This window comes from Hemicordylus capensis, chromosome 2 (genome assembly GCF_027244095.1).
Source record: "Hemicordylus capensis ecotype Gifberg chromosome 2, rHemCap1.1.pri, whole genome shotgun sequence".
Taxonomy (NCBI): Eukaryota; Metazoa; Chordata; class Lepidosauria; order Squamata; family Cordylidae; genus Hemicordylus; species Hemicordylus capensis.
The window spans coordinates 307605511-307625787 of NC_069658.1; the positions used below are offsets into that span (position 1 = coordinate 307605511).

Genomic DNA, 20277 nt, shown 5'->3' on the forward strand with positions numbered 1-20277 from the left:
GACAATATGTTTGTAGTATAAGTAGTAACAGAACACAAGAACTTTGGTCAGAGATAGCATCACCTAACTCACAAGTATTTTAGAGACCTCATTGGGTGAAGTGGGTATGTGAAAGTCTCTCAAATTTGTTTTTCAGGTTTCTGAATGCACCACCACCATTGTCTTGATAGATGGAGAAGCAGTGTTGCTATATAGCACTGTCATTTCATCTCCCTCAGGAGGGACCTGGTCATGTATTCTACCTAGTTTGAGTGTTTGAATTTACAATCTAGAATTCATACTAAAGCCTACATGGTGAGGATGGTGGTGACCGTGTTTCGCTGCCACCACTGACCTCATTTGTACATAACGCAAAACCAGAGTTAAATGGGGCAGAGGTTAGAACTCCATTATGTTTGAATGTGTGCAACTGTAGTTTTGTGGCTAAAGCAACCTGCAGTTTGCCCTACCAAACTCCAATTTGAACCTTCAGTTTGCACAAAGGTTCACCACCAAAATCACAGGTCTGATCGCTTCAGCACTACCTCCAAATGTATGAGCTGCCAAAATCATGGCTCTGTGCCATTTCTGGAACTGCAATCATAGAGACAGACGTGCAGGCTTGCCTGGGATAACGACCACTCAATGCCTGTGGCACGTCTCACTGGCTGCCTCCTTGAGCACTTGCCCCACTCCTTCTGTCTCTGATCCAAAAAAGCAGTTCCCTAGCAGCAGGGACACCTCCACATCACATCCCAAGCTTGTCAGTCTGTCAAATGGCAAAATCACCCTCTTCCGACTCTGTCCCTTGCTCCTCCTTCCTGGCAACCAGGAGGGAATGCGGACGGGATGACAGGACAGGCACTAAGTGCTTTGCTCCCCAAAAGTTAAGCAAGAAAAATGTATGTTTACAAGCACAAGCACTCCAGGTGGCAGCCAAAGCAGAGCATCCCATTAGAGCACAGGGATGGAAACATATGGCTGGGCAGGGATGCCCGGGGTCAGGTTTAATTGGCAGTCCTAAGCAATGCCTATTTTTCTAATAATGATTTTGGTCCAGCCCCTCCCCCTTGGGGGTACTTGTGCAGTCCCTAGGCTTACTCATGAGAAGGGGTGGGCAGCAGGAACAGCTGTGCCAACACTGAGAGGGGTGATTCCTCCTCTGTGATAATGATGGATGCTGATCCTGAGAAGACCACTCACTCATGAAAGTGTAAGGCCATGGAGGCACCCCCTCACAACTCATGAGACACAACTCATGAGAAGAACCATTTGTGGGAACAGGAGTGTTGAGCCAAATCACTAATAATGTGTGGTGACATTCTCCTTCTTCCATGGACCACTCTCTCACAAAGGTGTCAGGCCATGGGGGCTGGACAGCAGATGCCGTCCAGCCAGTTTGCTCTATATAGGAAAGCCATGGAGTCGGGTATCCCAACTGCTCTCCCTGCCTTGACGACTGCTGTCAAGAAGCTGTCAAAGAGTGCCCCCTGCCAGCCTGTTTGCCCATCAGTGAGACCCGGCTTGTGAGAGTGAGCTAAGCCCGCTCTCCCCGCACACAAGCAAGGCGGGAGCCCTGGGCAGCCAGATCGGCCGCCCACATGATTGCTGGCTCTGCGATGGAGCGGAGCAGGGGCCGATTGACCCCCGGAAGCTCCAGCATGCCCTGCGCAAGTGCGCAGGGCATGCTGGCGAGGCCCACGGAGCTGGGAGGCAGCTTTTTGCCTCCCCTCCTGGGGTCTCCTCATGAGTAGCCATGGCGCGGCTACTCACAAATTTAAAAAATGGGTTTGCGGAGCACTCGCTCTGCAAACTCGGCTTTAGGGGTGGGCTACTTGAGCGGGTTACTGGGGATTAGCCCCTAGAAGCTCCAGCATGCCCTGCGCGAGCACGCAGGGCATGCTGGTGAGACCCCCGGAGCCGGGAGGCGGATTTTCGTCTCCCCTCCAGGGGTCTCCAGTGCGGCTACTCACGATTAAAAAAAAAAACGGGTTTGCGGAGTGCTCTAGGGGAGGGCTACTTGAGCGGGCTACCCACTCAAGAACCACTGGGCTCACAGCCGAGCCTGGTGGTTCTTGCAATTGCAGAAAATCAGGCTAGCAGAGGCTAGGCCGATTTTCTGCAATCGTGTGAATAGCCTCACTGTTCAACAGTGGAACAATCTGCCTTTTGTAGTGATTAGCTCTTCTCTAGCGGTTTTCAAAAAGAGGTTCTGTCAGGGGTGCTATAGCAGTTTCCTGCACAGAACAGGGCTAGAGCAGGGCTGCACAACTTTGACCTTCCTCCTACTGATGTTGGACTACAACTCTCATCATCTTTGACTATTGGCCAGTGTGGCTGGGATGATGGGGGAGCTGTATTCAAAAAACAGCTCTAGGGTAGTTGTACAGCCCTCCTCTAAAAGAGCTTCACGATCCCTTCCAAACCTAAAGGGCTGTGATTCCTCCAGAAGCTACTTTTGCTGGTCTCAAAAAATACAATACTTCAACAACAAGACTTCAAAGGGAGTCTCCAGCAACAAACTCCTGAACTTAAAAGCAAATTCAGTTCTATTCAATTCAGACTTAGTTGGAATTGTGTTAATTTCACACTACAGATGTTAAAGTATAGTTAGATCATATTGTTCTGTTGTCTGTGGTTGCCCCATTTCCTTGAGCAGTGAGAAGTTCCAGAGTTTCACAATGTGCCTTGAATTCTGGATTGCAAGGAGAATCACTGCAATGGTGGCTTTGTAAAAGGGGTGTACAGAACCGGTTTTGCCAGTTAAGCTTGAATCCGGACTGGATTAGAGCCGACCTGTAGGGATGTGCATGCAACCAGTTGCATACACTCCCGGGAGGGGGAAGTGCGGGCCGGTTCGAACTTGGACCGCCTGAATCAGGCCGGCTCAATGTTGAGCCCAGCTCGATGCAAGCTGGCTTGCACATCCCTACTTTATAATATTTGGTTTTAGGGCTGTGCATGGCTGAAAATGTATTTTGCAACAGTATTATCATCAATAACTGCTGTTGTTACTCAGTTCTTATGTTGTTTAATTTGGACTCTAGACAAAAATGTCACAGAACTATTGCTACTTTTTGCATTTCTTGGTCTTTTGTCCCTACTGACAACAATCTCCCCACCTCTGCCAAGCTGTACCATATCTAAAACTTCATACATAACACTTCATACATCTGACAGTGGGCTCTAATCCACAAAACCTACACAACAATAAATCTGCTTGTCTCTAAGATACTGCAAAAAAAGTTTTGGTTTTTAACATGTGTGCCCTCTGGAATTTAACTTCTGAACTCCAATTGTCATTTTAGGAAATGCATTAACATTTTAATCTAAGAAATTGATAGCCACAAAGTGGGAGCAATGAAATTAAATGATGAAGCAAGAGTTATTTCAGACATTGCATTAGGAAGACTTTTTCTTTAAGTAGATGGGTAAGCAGAAGATGAATCACTTTTTCAACAGAACATGTTGACCATGAGTTGGAGACCAACCCAGATAATTTTTCCAAAGAAGATGTAATGTCATGTAATGTAATGTTTAGACATTCTTCGTATTGCAACATACACAGCATATTAATTTTCTTCCCAGAAGTTACTCTCTGTATTGCTGTTGGTGTACAATATACTAATGTTATGTAGCATTCTAACAGACCAAAAGAGCTATTCCAGTAAAGTGTAAGTTTTCCTCCAGAGCAAGGTTTTCTTAAGGTAAAGCTCCAGACCTCCAGGCATTGTTGCCAGCCGGCCATATCTTGTGATAGCATGGAGAATACCCTCCATCAAATATCTCGTTGCACTGGATCATGGGCTCATGATCCTAGTACCCATTTTACCTGGCCTAGTCAAAAGAACTTGACTCTTGGCTCAAAGAAGTTAGGTTGATAGGCACAGGTTATGCTGGCAGTGTTAGGGATGTGCACAAAACCGGTTTGCCTGGACTGGAACCAGATATGAACCAGACTGGGCATGTTCAGCAACCCTCTGAACCAATTTGGGTTTGGTTGAAGGCATTAAAATAGTGCAAAATAAGGAATTAATGGTGGCTGCAGCAGCCTTGGGGGGTGCGATGGCCACGGGGGTCTCTGTTGGCTCCCCCTCACTCACCGAACTCCCCCAAGTCTCCCGGGACCAGTTAGGCCTGTTTCAGGGTTGTTCTGCCACTCTGTGCATGCATTGTGGCCATTTTTTGCCGCTGTCCATGTTCATGGGTCGCTGTGCACGTGCATGAGCACATGTGTGCTATGCATGTGCATGAGCACATGGTCAAGCAAAGGGCCTGTGTGAATGGGCCATTATGCTGGCCAGTGGGGGGAGGGAGACCTTCTGGAGACCTCCCTGCGGCCACTGGAACTAATTCCTTATTTTACACTATTTCAATGCCCCCTGCCATCCTCAAACTGGGCCAAAATTGGCCTGAAAGGTTTGGTTTGACCTCGGATTGAACTTGGTCCAGTTTGGTTTGAGGCTGAACAACCAAACCGGCTCAGTTCAAGTGTGAACCAGTTTGATATCAAACCAGTTTGCACATCCCTAGGCAGCGTGCCCTCAGGTCCAAGCTATCAAGACACACCAAAAGCAGTGTTTTGGCCTCATTAATGCCTCATTAATGAGGAATGCCAGGTTATTCAGACCCTACTTCAAAGGCAACTCACTGATGGGAAGGATCTCCTTGTCTAAAAGAAATAACAGTGAAACACTCTTAAGAGTAATGCAGATAAAGCAGCACATTTCCCAACCCATTCTGAATTAACAAATCAGCTGTCAAGGACTCAGTGCTCATAAAAACTATAGATCTGTAATCTTTCCACACCTAGTCTTAATATATCAATCAAGTACAGTTCTATTCACCACATACATCACATTTATATAGCTTTCTCCTGCCTTTGTTGGGCAAGCTACCCTCAGAGTGATTAAGGTTGAGTAGCAATAGATTTCTTTGTCTTACTGAAATCTTCCACCCTTTGCGTAAGTAGAATGACTTGGAAACTGCCTCAAGACATGTTTCAATGTATATATACCTCTAGCCAAAGCACATGGCCTCAGAATCTGCTTGGAACACTATCCTATGGACTCTCATACATGAAAATTGTAGCTCTTTGCTCTTCTTTTTCTTTGATTTCCTGCCTGTTCCCCGGGAGGAAGCATCCCTGCCAACATGCAAACAACACAGAAACTTACCTGAGAAGGATAGGTAAACTAACCTCTTGCCTTTCTAAAGTCTCCTTGCTGGTTCTCTCCCTTCTCCGTCTCCCTCCCTGCCTCCTGAGCACTTTCCACAATAAGCCTTAAGCTGGCCTCTGGTCTAAGGACCTTAGCTAACCTGATTCACTCTTCATTAGGACTTTAGCTAAATTATTTCCAGTAATAATATCAGTCAAGATTGGTTACTGCATTGCTTAACCAAACTTATGCCTTCTGTATCCCCATTGTACCGTCAATAAAGCCTTTGCATTGTATTTTTGTTTCCTTGGTTTTTTCCAATATGCCAAAACTTGCTCAATTTGATACTGGAATCAAATTGCTCCCTCAAGCCAAACTAATTTCCCCACTCTAAGCTAAAAGCATAGTTGAAGTGTCTAGCCAGCACCTTGGAGCAGTTCTGGTAACAGCATGCACAGGAGATCAAGTAGAATGTGGGCAAATAGGAATATGTTGAGAAAAACTGCAGTTTCCTGGCCTTCCTACGGAGTCTATAAATTGGATAGAGAGAAAGCGCCACAATACAAGCATGGGGGACACTGAATACCCCTTGTCTGGAATATGGTGCACTGTACATGTCAATTTCTATTCCCGTGCATAGAAAGGTGCACATAGTAACCCCTGCTAACTTGGTAAAGAGGCACCTTTTAAAGTGGTGATTCTCTTTTATTTAGTAGGGGGAGAGTAACTGGCCCAATCCACCCCCAGCACAGTACCTCTAGTGACTGTTGCTTGTGTCTATCTTATGTTTCTTTTTAGATTGTGAGCCCTTTGGGGACAGGGATCCATCTTATTTATTTGTTATTTACTACTCCTTGAAAACAAGATTTCCACATGGATTGGAAGCCTTCAAAGAACTTTCTACTTTAGGTTGGCCTAAAGCCTTGCCTGCTCCTTGTGGGACTTCTTTGAGAGGCCTCTTTTGTACAGAATGCCTCCCAAGCAACATGGTAAATAGCTTTTGAAAGTCTCTGCATTTCAAGAAGTGTGTTGTGTGGCATGGCATGGTGTAGTGTGTGCAAAGGAAGTTTTTAAGGCAGTCCCTGATAGGATCATCAGAAACAATGGTGTGGGGGCAATTACATTTGTTCATACAATCACCAACACCATGGTAGGAGACACTGATTTTGAGAATGATTGTGTGAACTCCCACAAATCCCTCCAACCCAAGTTTCTGAAAGCAGGATAGCCCAGGTTTTGTACCTTGTTCTTAACCAAGGTACAAGGAGAGAAGAGCTCTCCAACACTGCTTTTCTGGTCATGTGGGTCCATTTACTGTTTCTAGCAGGCCTGGGAACAAAGGGATCCAACAGGCCTAGAAACAAAGAGCTATGGTGACTGGGGCTGTCATCATGGATGTGCCACTCTGCAAAGCACACTCTATGATCCTGTATTGCAGTGGCTTCAGCAGGGTAGATATACCTCCTGCTCCTTTGTAGTCAGTAAGAAGGCAGCTGCTAATATGAGGCTTTCCAGTCTACCAGCAGTGCAAAGCATAATAGGAAGGCCTGCTAAGCCTTTAGAAGACCTTGCATGCTTGCAGCTCCTGATTTCAGCCATAGATGCTGGGTCAGATTTAATTGTGTGTTTCCTGGGTTTGCTGACCTAAACAGAGTTTCTGCTTCTCTTCTGCTTTTCTCTAACCCTCCAACCCACCCCCCAAATGGTCATGTGAAAGGCCTTAATTTCACATGAACCCAAGCACAGATATCAGTCACAGGATTTGTATCTGCAATTGTGCTGCAAGAACTTGTGCTTTCAAGGAAGTGTAAATCAGTGGATAAGTATGCAGTGTTTTACTTGAAATTCTAATGTTTAAAAAGCCCTGTATGTATCTGTCATTGTTAATACCAACTTGCTTTCTCTCTTTTTGCATAATAGAATTTGTTTTTAAAGTTTTTAGCATTTCAGCTCCAAATGGGTGTATGTTTGTCCTTTGAAATGCAAGAATAATTAGATTAAACTCAATAACAAAGTCCAGATTCTCCCACCCCCCATTGCTTTGATTTTTAAAGGCAAACACATTGCTGTTTCATTTTAAGTGCTATTACAGAAGGATATTTTTACATTTCATGAGACATCTACATCTAATTGTAAATGATACACACGTAATTTAAATATATGGGAAGTTCTAAAGAGATAATGATTTTTGGAAAAGAAAATCCAGTTTCAGAGAAATAGTAATTTAAATATTATACGACTGTTCTTCTTTTGAGCTAGTTATGTTACCAGATATAATTAAAATATCTCATTTTTCTTTCTATTTGGAAAAATAAAAGCACAATTTAGAATAATAGGATAGTTAGAGTCTACAGGCCCATAAATCTTTAGGGGCTCCTATGCAGAACTTCAGGATCCTGTTCATGTGTTACCATAATATCTGAAAATTAGAAAGCTTGTTTTGCTTTCCCTGAAGAAAGCGATCAGTTTTGGTTAAGACTGAGAGAAAGAACTGCACATAAATGTGCCCCAGTGTATCTCCCTAGAGTAAATGTAAAGTCAAAAGGGTCAGTGTGCAATGCAGGTACTTATTAGTAGAGTAGAGCAAATCACATATACCTTACACTACCATGCTTAGGTAGTGTTGCTCAGATTCTCCATAGCCACTCACTAGGGAGCTGATGGCCTTAGGGACCCTCCACATCTGACCACTTGGCCTTGCCCTTTGAGACTACATAGCTTTCTGTTCCACCACCTGTTTTTCCTTCTTGTGCAGCAGTCATGTTGGGGAAAGCACAGGAAGAGAGGAAAGTACATGACACATGTGATTGTGTTTGAAGGTTGTAATGGTGATGCAAGATGCCCAGCTGCCACCAGCATCAATGTCAGGCCTTTCTTGTCCTTATGTAGCTACTTGTCACTTATGCTTCTGACATGAATACATATGAAGCACCTGCCATTAATTTCCCAATTTAAATTTGAAACGTCTAGGTAAGTGCTCAGAAAATTGCCACAAAGATGCATATCTGTCAAGTAATGGCTGCAGGATTCTGTAGCAAGATTACGTCCCAACAGGGTCAGTACAGTTGTGGTGAAGAGAGAGGAAGCTCCCTACAGAAATGGAAACAGTCCATACTCAGGTTAAACAATGAATAGCTGGAAATCAAGCTAGGGTCAATTTCTGTATGCTGCCATTTTGTGGTATACCAATTACGTGTGAAGCCTACGTGTATGGGGGTCTATCAATCCAGATACTGCTATAAAAATGTGCAGATTGCAGCAGCCGCTCAGTCTGACTCGTTTGGGGTAAGGCTCCTTTGCTTCAGCCTCAGTTCAAAGGAGGCATGAGGCTTTCCCCTCCAGCTTACTGGCTGAGGGATTAACTGGGGGCAGGACTTGTGTGGGTAGTCAGCAGGCCATCCTGCCTTCCCTCTCAGTCCGGTTTGAAGCAGCAACCAGTCGAGACCTCGGGGCTGCTGCTCTGCATGAGGGAACTGCAGTGCGAGCCTCAGGCTGGAGCCTGCAGCAGCAGTGGCAGCACCACCTTTGTGGAGCAGTGTGGACCACTTGCGGTACATGGAGGCGGCTAAGTCGGACAGGGCTCATAGACCGGTTTTGTAGCCTGTGGTTCGGGATGGCACTTGGCATTCCTAGTGGTGTTTTTGGAGCTAGTGGAGCCGCAGCAGGCTGAGTTCTTTCTGGCAGGGGGCAGGCGAAGGAATTTGGGAGCTTTTACCCTGTGCTTATCACCCTCTGGGGCAGGGCTCAAGCTGTGGAGAGCACAAGCTTTTCAGCCTTGCCTGGGTCTCTTTTAAGTAGCTGGCTAATACAGGCTGTGCCCGGCGTATCTGTGTGAACTCCCCCTTCCTTTCTCTTGTTGCACTTGCTTTTGTAGGCAATAGTCATGTTTCTGCTGGTTTCTTAGGCAATATACTTGGTTCTCATTTGGGATCATTGTGGGTGGCTCCTGGTGGGCTTGCTGATTGGGAACCCTCATCAGTTGGCACTTCCGATGGGACATTCTAGGGTGGTGCGGCCTCACAATCAGCTGGCCATTATTGTCTGGCCAGGCCTCTCCCCCGTCTTTTCTGTTTTTTTGTATTTAATATGCCACCTAAGAAAGCATTTGGTAAGAAAGGGGGTAGGCCTATATGGGCTCACAGGCCCCCTGCCCCAGCTTTCCTCAGCCAGTAATGAGCAGGACATGGTCACAGTGTGTGCCCTTATTGCATGTCAGGAAGTGCTGGAAAAGGTGAAGCAGAACCCCCAACCAGATAAAAATAAAGGGAGCCCCTCTGGTGTTCCTTCCCGCCCCAAGCAGGATTTGAAGGAAGCCAAAAAAGTCAAATTGATGCAACCTCTCTCTGATCACTTGGCCCGCCATTGAGTGGGACAAGCAGCACCAGGAACTCTAGTTACTGATCATGACACCTTCCTGGCCCATGCCAGGCAAGAGGCTGATAGTGGTCACATCATATCTAGGTCCCCCACTTCAGCAGGGTCCTCCTCTTCTGGGGCTGCCCACAAGTTGCTTCAAGCCCAGCTTGTGTGCTGGGAATTTAATAGTTGGGGGAGGGGTCTCCCTGCAGATTCCACACTCTCCCTGCAGATCTCACCATGACTATGGCTTCTGTGGGGCCAAGCATCCCAGCACAACTTGCCCCAGGATGTGGGGGTTCCGGAATGGGAACAGGGATAGTGGGACTGGCAGAAAGGGAGGTGGTGGCCCTGTTCCCCTGTTACCGTAAAAGTGGCCTTGTCCTATTAAGCTGGCCATGCAGTGAGAGTGGTTAGGAGATTCTCTCCCAAGCAAAAAGCAGCCTACTTGTTGGAGCGTTTTCGTATTCTGTGCCATCTACCAAGGGTGCACATCAACTCTGGGAACTTAAGATCTATCTTTGACATGGAGGAGGTTGTGCTTCAAAAAAATCCAGGAGTTGTTTCTGGGCAGAGTCTTGGGCCCCTTTGAAGCCTTGGCACCTCGCAATCTACACATTTTGCCTTTGGGCGTTATACCGAAGAAGCGTCCTGGAGAGTTCTGCCTCAACCACCATCTCTATTTTTCTAAGGCCTCTTCGGTTAACAACGGGATTCCAGGTGAGCTCTGCTCTGCCTGGTATACGTCTTTTGATGAGGCAGGGCACATTGTCCATGCCTGCGGTCCTGGCGCCCTCATGGTGAAATGTGACAACATTGAATCTGCCTTCTGGTTCTTACCAGTCTACCCAACTGACTTTGACCTCCTCGGATTTTTGTTTCAGGGCCTCTTCTATGTTGACAGCATCCTGCCTATGGGATGTTCCATTTCCTGCACTGCTTTTGAAACCTTTAGTTCAGTTTTGGAGTGGTTTTAAACAGAAGCGGTCAGGGCATGTCCACCATGCATCCTCTTCATGGTTTTCTTTTTGTGGGACCTAAGGGGTCCAGGCTATGCATGTACTTGCTGCACACCTTTATGAACATCTGCACAGAGTTAGAGGTCTCCCTGGCTGAAGAAAATAATGAGGGCCCTGTCAGTAGGCTAGTGTTTTTAGAGATTGAGCTAGATACTGTTGTAGGCTGTTTCAGGCTGCCTGTGGACAAGCTTGAGGTTTTGAAGGAACAGTTTGGCCAGTGCTTGAATGCTCAGAAGCTCATCCTCCACCAGCTGCATTCCCTGTTGGGTCACCTGAACTTTACTTGTAAGGTGGTTGCCCCTGGGAGGGCATTTCTTAGGCAACTATGTGATGCTCTGGTGGGCCACCATGAGCCACACCACAGGGTTCGGGTAACATCTCACATGAGGGCTAATCTGCAGGTGTGGGCATTGTTCTTGGACTCCTTCAATGGAGTGTCATTCTGGAGGGCCAGGCAGCTACTGGAGGCAGACCTACAAGTGCAGTCAGACGCAGCAGGGGGTCATGGCTTTTGTGTCTACCTTAGGGGTCATTGGTGTTCAGCCACTTGGCACAGTGACTGGAAATCACGGGGGATCACTAGAGATCTTACCTTACTAGTGTTTTCCCCTATCATAAGTGGCCGTGCACATCTGGGCGAACTATTTTACCAATTCAACCATGTGGTTCTGGTATGACAACATGGCTGTGGTCCATGTCATCAACGCACAAACATCTAGGTCCAACAGGGTAATGTCCTTAGCTTGGCCATTTGTATTGCAGTGCCTTCACCACAATATTTTGTTTCTGGCTCGCCATGTACCGAGATTGCAGAATGACATTGTGGATGTGCTCTCTAATTCACAGGAGGAGTGTTTCCATCAGCTAGCCCCAGGGTTAAGGCAGCACCCGGACCTCATGCCGCTGTGGCGTGTAGAGGTGTGCAGGAAAACCTGGGCCTCCTTGGCTCCAAGCATGCGGGTTGCATACGATAGGAAGATCAGGTTTTTTCAATGCTTTCGGTTGCAGGTAGGGTTAGCTGATATCTGGCCCGCCCTGCCTGAACACCTCATGCAGTTTTTGGTCCATCTTAGGTGCTCTTGTTTTTCTGCGACCTCGATGGCTGGATACCTGGCTGCCTTGGCCTTCTTTTCTAAAGTGCAAGGCTTTGAGGATACTACGATAGATTTTCGTGTCCATAGGATGCTTCAGGGATGGTCCCGGGCTTGCCCGCCTTTGCCTGATGCATGTTGCCCCTTCACATCAGATATCCTTGAGTCTTTGCTGGGGCTTCTCCCTTCCATTTGTAAATCAGCAGATGAAGTCTCCCTGTTTCACGTGACCATGGTTGTGGCCTTTGGGGGGGATTTTGGAGCATCTGAGCTTTTCCCCAGGGGCAGGGGAGGTCCCATGGTTTGGGTGTTCCAGAGGAGTGATTTAACTATCTTTATGCAGCATGTGACCATTAAGTTGCATCATTCAAAGTCTGATCAGAAGGGAAGAGGGCACCTGATCATCCTTCATTGAGCCTTGAGCTCCATATTCTGCCTGGTGGTGGTCCTTGAACGGTATGTCTCAGCGGCGGGGCCTGCTTTAGGGTGTCTGTTTAGGACATCAATGGTTCACCTTTGACCTAGTACCAATTCTGGGCGATCATGCAGCATGCATGCCCTGAAGCAATGGGGCTGGCCCATGGGGGCCTCTGCACTCTTTCCGTATTGGTTCAGTTTCCACTGCGGCCACGCTGGCGTTTTCCAAGCCTGAAGTTTAGAGGATTGGTTGGTGGTATTCCAATGCCTACAAGAGATACGTTCGTTAGTGGCTGAAGTTTCCTGTTTACTTGTTCTTTCTCTTGACAGGACCAGCTCTGTCCCAGCAGCCTGTCAGGGTGCTGATGGTGGGACACTATTGTTTTTTGGGTGCACAAACGAGCTCGGAATTCCAGATGGGGGATGTAGCTCAGATTGGGTAGTCAAGCATTCATCTCTTGGATCACTAGGGGGGCAGAGGTTTTTATCAGCTCTTGCCCATGGTCCGGGAGTTCATTGCAAGCAACTCACCCCTGGACGTTATCCTGCTTCACTTGAGGGAGAATGATTTGGTAGACAGGCTAGGGCTGTCAATCACACGCCTGGCAACTGGGGACATTGAAACTATTAAAACCTGGATCCCGGGTGTCAGGGTTTGGTGTTCTGACCTTCCGCAACAGTTTTGTGTGGTGCTTTGAAGCCTGGCAGGGTGGACAAGGCACACAAAAAGGTCAATCGGGAGTTGGATAGGTATGTTTCTTCAGTTGGAGGGGGATTTATAGCACACCCTGACATTGTTTCCCCCCACCTCGAGTTGCTTCATCGGGAATATTTATCACTCAAGGGGTGTGATCTGTTTTGGGGAGACTTGAGGGGAGGATTGGCGGTGATTTTGGATGGTTGGTGGGTGGGAAAGGGGCCAGGCCAGACTGGCTCTTCCCATTGGCAGGCACAGTGCGGTGAAAATGGGCAGTGCAGTTTTGGTGAGCACCTTAAAGCAAGGCATTTGGCATCAGGAGGAATCCTTGGCAGTCCTTAAAGGCTTCACAACTCAGGGAGTGCGGGCCCTGGACTGACTCCTAACTGCTAAAGGATCACCCTCATTAAAGGACTTCACAGCTTGAGGGGGCTGATCTTGAGGCAAGCAGCTTTGATATAGGTTAGCTAAGATGGCAGCATTAACCACACAGGTCTGATGCTGGCTGGAGTCAAGGTGTATCGCTCATTCTCTCTTAGTTGGATTCACTGCAATCAGTGAATAGTTAGTTTCCGCACTGTGGGGGGTGGAGAGCCAATCCTCCTTTTCTTCATTTGATGTAATTAAATAAAGTTGTGGCCCTTAATTCCATTTAAGTGTCTCATGTCTTCATTGGAGTCTGGGTGCAATGGGTGTGGAGCTAGCCAACATACTCATAATGTTCCCCTCCACATGTACACATCTTAGCTTAACCAAAACAAAAAATAAATCTGACCCTCCATGCACAACAAAAGAAAAAAATAATAATAAATCAGCACTCCAGGAAACTGCCTCCCAGCACAAATAGTTACTGTACCATTGTATTGTTCTTTTGTACTTCATTTGGTTCAATTTAACTTTTCAGATAACTTTAATAAAAATGCTAAAATTTCTGCTGATGCGTTTCCATAACAATATTAAGGCTGCAAATTTGCCAGTTTCCTTGTAATTCAACACCTTGAAGTATGAACAAGTAAATGAAGCAAAGAATTATATATGATGTGCCTAGATTTTTGAAACAGGATAGTGTCAGGATAAAAAGGACAGAATAACTTGCTCAAATAAGTTAAGAATCAAAAGCAAAAGAAAAAAGAAACTGCTGGGAACTTTAGGAGAACAGATATTGCCACAGGCGGGTTCTAAAAACGTTTGGGAAAAGACAAATAATGTTTTCAGTGAAGCAAAACTATATTTTCAATGCAGGCTCTCTTTCATTAATATGGCTAATATATAGTCCCTTCTGCTTCATATAGGTTCAGCACAAAATACCTCACAACAGGAATAGGATAACACATCTTGAAACCTGCTGTTTCAACAAGGCCAGTAAAACAATACCCTAGTGGGATATTACACAGGAATTGCTTATGCTTGAGGGACAGCGTGGGATAGAAAGCAAGAGAAGGGAATACATACATATGAAGCCTGGGGTAAATTAATTACTACTCTGAGTTAATGATTAGACATTTTAATGAAACTGTAAGGCTGTAAGGGGCCACACATTTTTCCAGTCAAAATGTCTTCATTAAATCTAGATCCTTACTGCTCTCCTCCCACAGCAATCTAGAACACAAACTCGTGTGGGTAACTGGTGCCATTCCACATGGAAACCTGTTTGTGGGAAGCAGCTTCCTATGATATGTGGCCAATATCAACCACACCACAATTTCCCTCTTTTAACAGACCCTCTATGTAACCATTAACTTTACTGTCCATACTGCACCCATTTCAAGCAATACAGTTTTATTCATTTGCCATTCTGTAGCAATTGTTAACTGTTTATATAGCCAGGCCAAGATATCACAGAGAACTTTATACAATAACAGCTACAAGTTGGAAGGTTGCCCCACACTGTTAAGTTCATGTAAAAGTTCTGAGTGAATTGCTATGTCTCTTCTTCTTGTATTGGTGGCCAGAATTTTAAAGTAACAGTTTGATTTCTTCTGCTGTTCTATCTTTAAACTTTAGATGATCCTATAAGAAATGCCACACAAAGAGTTTGGTAAGGAATACAAAATGATAGAAACTGCCACAAAGACCTCAGTAATGAAAATAAAATTTATAAATATTGACATTTACTGGTAAATCATGAAAATCAGAGTGAAAATGGATTATTTATTGAAGGCATTTGATGTACCTGTGAATGATGGAAATGATTGAATCACAAGATGTGTTTTCACAATTTACACCTCAACATGGCAAATGCTCTCCTTTACCAGTAAATGTTAGAATAAACTGTATTTCTCATTGGCCTCCTAAAAATTACTGGTAAATTTATTTATGTATTTATTTATTAGAAACATTTATTAGAAACTCCAAAGACTCTGGGTGGTACACAAAAACATACAGAGCAAGACAGCATTAAAATTACATTCTAAATTAAAAACTAAAGTAACTAACAAAAAGAAAAAACCAAATATATACATTACAGGGTAAAAGCCTGGTGAAAAAGAAAAGTCTTGGATAGAGACTTTAAAATCAATGAGGAAGGAGCTAAAAATCAATAAGGAAAGAGCTAAATGAATCTGAAGGGGAAGGGAGTTCCAGAGAAGTGGGGCAGCAACTGAAGAGGCCCTTTCATGGGTTCTAGAACCTCAAACCTCTCGGAAATCAGGGACCGACAAAAGGGCCATTTGAGAAGATCTGACTGGATGGGATGTAACTGGATGGGAGAGGTGGGTCTGTAGGTAGACAGGTGCCAAACCCCGCAAGACTTTGAAGGTCAAAAACAGGACATTAAATTGAACTCGGTAGCAAATAGGCAACCAGTGCAATGACTGCAGGAGAGGTGTTACCCTGTCATATTTTCTGGCACCCATGAGTAGGTGAGCCGCTGCATTCTGGACCCGTTGTAGCTTTCCAATCGTCCTCAAAGGTAACCCTAGATAGAGGGTGTTACAATAATCTAGGCAGGAGATAACAAGGGCATGGGTCACTGTCATTAATGCTTGCTGATCAAGGTAAGGGCGTAATTGGCGAATCAGATGAAGCTGGGCAAAAGCACTTCTGGCCTCAGCCTCTACTTGCTGTTCAAGCAGGAGGCGTGAGTCCAAAAGGACCCCCAAATCACGAACAAGCTCCTTTTGACAATATTGTCAAAACGTTGACAATAAATGTCAACATTTATTGAATTTCATATACACTATTATGTTATAGGCAGCATGCACAGTATTCCTGATTCAGTATGAATTTACGGTAGTTAGATCCATGTTGAAAAATATATTTTATTTAAAACAGCACTATTTATTTAATTACAAGACAAGGGACTTCAAAGAATATAGCTAATAAAAGTATAAAATAAAAGCTACCATTTGTCACTAAAATTGCTATTTATATGCAAACAAAATAACAAATATACCCTTCAAGATGATATGAGAGTTTTATCAGATAGAGAATGGAAAAAATAAACTTGGATGGCAACATTATTCTAGAATCATCTGAAGATTAAAGTGAGCATGTTTATAGAGACATGATCATTTACAATGTTTATACAGAAAACATTTGTAGATGATACTCAGATTCCAACAAAAACACAGTACAAGTTCAGACACCATATGGAAAAATGTACACTAGCAATTGTCTCAAGTCATTTATATAAAGACAAGCATGAGTCCTAAACTGGTCCTGCTCAAACAAACAAACAGCAAACAGATCCCTGCATGTGAAAGCCTCTCATCATGATCCAGTTTGTTGGGAAAATAGCTGGACATTAAATATTTCCATATTATTCAAAGTGGGGGAAAACTAATCAGGATGCTCTATTTCCACTCAGAATTTCATACTATGACTTGCATTGTATGAACTGCCTATTGCTTGATACAGATCTGAATGATGTTGTAGCTCTATAAAATGTTTCTATTTGAAGACTGCCTTGTGATTTGCTGAGCCAAATAATCCATTAGGCACGCACACATATATTATGTATTCCATTTACACAATATTCGCTTAGCACTGGCAGCTGTTTATACTGCACAATGGCTATTCACAACCACACTGCGAAGACTAGGACTACAGCTTATACCAACAACTTCTTTAAATGAAGAAAATAAATTTGCAATAATTGGTGGATGAAGATGATACTAGTGTCTTGAGAAGTGTACATAAATTAGGCTGGGAGCACTAAAAATACCATTACATTGACCAGCATCTGCTAACCATAGAAGAAGCTGTAGTTAAGCCTAGAAAAAAAGCAGTTTCAGTTTAAAACTATGCTAAAAACTAATATGAAATTTGCAACAGCAACCGGAAGACAATTAGGGAATTATCCTAGAGATAGAAATATGACAGAAAAAAAACGCGCCTGTTGAGAAAAGTATTATTACAATGTGGAAGCAATCCCTCCAAGGTATGTAATATCACAAGGGAGCTTTGGAGTTCCAAGTCAAATATAGAAGAGCACTGCAGCAAAACATCTCCAACTTTTATTATTGTTTAATGCATTTGACATGTCATTTCCCCCCTATATTTCCTTCTTTAATCCTTCAAATAGAGGAAAGTAGATGCTGTTGCTCAAAAATGCCTAGTGACCAAGAGGCCCTTTCCCTAATAATGGCAGGAGGAACTAACTGTATTTTTCCAATATTTTGGAAAAGGGATCTATGCACAGGCTTAACAAATCACTTTTACTTTCCCAAGTCTGAATGCTGGCAGTCAAAAGAGGTTTTGGGGTTCCACTGCCACTTCTAATTTGTGGTTTTCAGAATCTGTGACTCCACATTAAGAACTTATGAAAGCTCTGTGGCCTCATGAGAATGCATAACAAGTTCCATGTGCTCTAGAATTTAATACTTGGATGAACTAGATGACACCTTAATTATCTAAGAGACATCACTTGTTCAACTACAACTCAAAAATGAAGATCAAGACACACAACTGAGATGGCCCATGAAAGGTTAATCAAAGCTAGAGGATATTATGTGAACCATGGCTTACCAATGTGATAGAGCTTTTCAGAGTCATATAGCAAATTACTAGAGATATCAGCAATGTTCTCCAAGCCCTGGGCCAGAAACTAGTTTTTGGGTTCAAATCACTACCCCAGAGGAAGGTTGATCTCCCAAAGCACCTTTCTGAGCCTGAGGTTCATGTTTGTCCTGCAGTTCTCCCACCAGCCTTCAACCCCCCACAAAACTCCATCAACCTACCAGAACTGGATTGGGAAGAAGGGCTCCTTCTTTCCACCTGCTCCTTCCCCCAACTGTCCTGGTGTGCATCATGCCAAGAGTGAAGTGCAGGTCATGTGCAAAACCTTTTCTCCTATTTTTCTTCTAAATGTCCCTCTGTTGTTCTGCTTTCTAGAAAGAAACACTTAGGGGCTAACAGAGTTTGTATTTGGAAGGACTGTTGCAAGAGTAGTATTCATCACAAAGACTACAACTTTCAACTTGTATGCCTAGTTTCCTGGTCCACAAAGAAACAGAATGCAAGCAGCAAGGAAAGGGGCGGGAAAAGCTTCTTGTGCACAGTTTACTCTTGGCAATATGCCATGGAAATTGCGGGGTAGGTAGGGACACTCCCTCTTCACTGCCATGGGGATGCATTGGAAGGGTTGGATGTCTGGCAGGGAAAATTGGAAGTGAAGGAGTGAGCATTTGCCAAGCCTCATATTGGCTCAGAAAATGACCGCTATCCATCATTTTGGTTTTGGTGGGGGGTATGGGGTGGGGGGGGGAGATTGTGACTGAGCTAATAGGAGCTGAATGGCAGACGTTTTGCTCATCTCTACAATTTACTTATACTGTTTTCAAATAGATTGATGTGAGTGGGGCTTCCACCAGAATCCAATCTTTCAATATATGGGTTATTAGATAATGTTTTTAGGTAATGTGGAAGTATCATGAAGCCAGATTTATTTTCTGTACAGTTGAATGTTTTCCTAGGTGTTTTTTTTTAAAGGGAGTCATTAACATTTACAAGTGGGGCTTTGGAAGTTAAAAAGTTGGTTTAACCATTCTTATTTTTCTTATCCCCAGATCTAAAAATCAAAGCATTATCACTAGCATCTACAATCCAATTTGCACTTAACATTGGATTGAAATGGGTGCTAATTCTGCAACAGAGACTTCCACAAGCACATACACAAAATTTTCTGAACATCACATGGCAGTATTCTCCTTATATATTGGCTATGTGGTTTTTATCAAGTGCACAAGGAGCAGTATTTGATCGTGATACTCCATAAGAAAGGGATTTTCACATATTCATTCTAATAACCTTTTAAAAACAGACAAGAAAAGCAGCAGTAAAGAATTCAGCAAGTGAATGAAATAATACATCTCCAGATACAGTACCTATATTTTATGGATTCTCATTAAAGAGCTCTTGCCCTGAATGTACATTTAAAAGTAATTTATTTCTTATTTCAATATTATTAACAGTATTCAGCAACCATTATCCATAACCCTGAATGCTTAGGACTCTCCCCTTCCCTTCTATGGGGGGAAAAAGGGTACTAGATCCATGTATATTTTCAACTGCAAAAGGAAAAGCAGCTGGAGGCCATTTTGATCAGAAAAACAGCCTGCAGGGGGGAGGAGGAGCATCTCCTCTCCCCATTCCATTTCTCTGATTAGATTTGGAGAGGCCCCCACTGCAGTTACATTAAAGTAAAAACAAAAACCACTGGGAAAACTTAAGTGTATCTTCTTGTGCTGATAGATCTATCTATGAAGAAGTCCTTTAAAGAATATTATGACGATTTAACATTGTTTTTTAATCTGTCTGAGTCTATAAGGTAGGTTGTATAGCTTCATGGTGGTGGAGAAGGATGCTATTCAAAAACTGGTAATCCAAACAAAAAGGCTCTCAAGACCACAGTCAACATATGACTTTTCAACGTGAGACCATTAATTCAGGAATAATGACCAGAAAATTGATGTATGAGAAGAATCGCCTTCTTGATGCAATCATACATAACTCAGTAGCTATAGAACTACAACCCTAATTACAAAATTGCATTCTAAAATGTGGCAATCTTTGTGTTTTTTTCAATTATATTTGTGAGTTATACAAGAATGATGCAACAGGCATCAAGTGATATGTTGTGTTGGCCACAATTATCATTGTGAGATCATGAAATGCAATGGGAGCTCTGGATCATACCATATCAAAGCAGAAGCTGTACTACAACAACAGCAGCATGTTGCATGGAAACCTCCTTGGACAAACTGTATGTTAGATGTACGGAGAGGCTTTTGATAAGACAATACAATAGGGACCAGTGAAAGATCTCACCATACCAAGAATTTCATTGTTCCTCTGGTAGGGATGAAAATGCAAGGGCCTACGGATGGCTCCTTTGTCACTGTTATGTCCATTTGATGGTTGCCTATTATTTTCAAAGTGTTAACAAAATGGTTCCTTTATTGTATAAAGCAGCAGTCCACTCCTTTTCCATTTTGTTAAAATAGCCCTTGCATTGTGTCTGCATTGTAACACTCAGTGGGTGACTTGACTGCTCACAATGTCTGGCCTTGATTTAAGCAATGTTAAGCTCTCTAGTTCATTACAGCTGCGACATTGTA

At 43.8% G+C, this 20277-nt stretch overlaps 1 protein-coding gene across 6 annotated transcripts in view; it reads right to left on the reverse strand.

The window, feature by feature from the left end:
* Positions 1-20277, reverse strand: part of CACNA2D3 (calcium voltage-gated channel auxiliary subunit alpha2delta 3) — an 878040-nt gene that overhangs the window by 231676 nt on the left and 626087 nt on the right. The gene's annotated exons all lie outside the window — the stretch shown is intronic.